Source organism: Suncus etruscus, chromosome 3 (assembly GCF_024139225.1).
Source record: "Suncus etruscus isolate mSunEtr1 chromosome 3, mSunEtr1.pri.cur, whole genome shotgun sequence".
Taxonomy (NCBI): Eukaryota; Metazoa; Chordata; class Mammalia; order Eulipotyphla; family Soricidae; genus Suncus; species Suncus etruscus.
This window is the reverse complement of record NC_064850.1, coordinates 59,575,632-59,577,059: the sequence shown is the minus strand read 5'-3', so window position 1 is coordinate 59,577,059 and position 1,428 is coordinate 59,575,632. Positions and strand designations below refer to the sequence as shown.

Here is a 1,428-nt window from a genome sequence, read left to right as displayed (position 1 = left end):
GGCACAAACAGAAAAGTGTTCATAACTTATTATCAGAGCATCTAAATCAAAAGGACAATGAAATATCATTTCAACATAAAAATAGTTAATAAATTATTTATTGATATACAATAAAAACTTTATTATGAAGGAAAGTCTAACCTATATTTTATGCATATACTATGTTCAGAGACTAAATTAGGATTTTTAGATTTGTTTAAATTTTATTTAAATTATATATTTCTATTACAGTGAAAAATTTAGTTATTTCTACTAGCAAATATATATCTGTTTATTACATGCAGGCTAAGCATTTATTCATATCAATTATTATATAATTTGCATAACTTATGTGAGTTATGCATTTTTAAATTTTAACAAAGAAAAATTTTAAGGAATATTTTATAAAAATACATTTTTTGAATTATAATTCTGAGTGAGATCTAGCTGAAAACTACAATTTAATTTAGTTTCTCTCTATAAGATATTTTGTTAAATTTTAAAAGGATTTATTTATTATTAATAGGAATGAATCAAAAAACTTTTTTGTAGAGAACTTGACAAAGGGAGGGCAAATTTGTTAGCATTTCGAGATATCAAATATTAATATTTGATTAAAAAACATGTGCAAAGGAGGAAATTTTTAGCCCTTATACTAAAGTATATGGATACCAAAACCAATTATTGAAAAATTTTTCTTTTGTTCATTTGTCATTAAATTAATTAAATGTAACTGTTCTTTTCAAAGAGAAAATTATAAGAACAAAATATCAAGTTAGTAGGCATTTTCCTTAATCAATAAAATGTGAAATTATTATATTAATTTAATAAGTTATTAAAAGGTACAAAAGGTTTTTTTTTTTTTAAATATGGAACGCTTCACGAATTTGCGTGTCATCCTTGCGCAGGGGCCATGCTAATCTCTGTATCGTTCCAATTTTAGTATATGTGCTGCCGAAGCGAGCACGGTACAAAAGTTAATTATCAGGCATTCTAGTTATAAAGTTAATGAGAAACTTTAAAATCAATTTTCTTAAAGCAATTAATAATAAAATATTTCCAGATATGTAAGCTAGTTTTAAAGTTTTAAGAACAGAAGTTAGATAACATTTTTTATAATTTTTTATTTAAAGAAAATGCATCACATAGTTGACATAACTAATAATAATGCATTTGTTTCAAGATGATGGAAAACAAAGTTATAAAGAAAATAGAAAATAGAAAGAAAAATAAAAATTAAAATGGAAGAGAATAAAAAGTAAGAAGAAAAAGTTCAGTAGCAAATATATTTCTGAAAATTATTATATCTCCAATAATGTCATTAATACAACAACAGAAGGTTTCTTTTTTAAAGATAAGAGATAAAAAATATAGAGCCAGAGTGGTGGCACAGCGGTAGGGCATTTTCTTTGCATGCAGATGACCTAGGAAGATTTGTTCTCCCAGCTT

General features: G+C 24.4%; 1 non-coding gene across 1 annotated transcript; it reads right to left on the bottom strand.

Moving 5' to 3' along the window:
• Nucleotides 1–842: 842 nt before the first annotated feature.
• LOC126004623 (U6 spliceosomal RNA) lies at nt 843–946 on the bottom strand. The gene has a single exon (XR_007493891.1). It is a non-coding gene; the product is annotated as a U6 spliceosomal RNA (small nuclear RNA).
• Between the last annotated feature and the right edge of the window lie 482 nt (nt 947–1,428).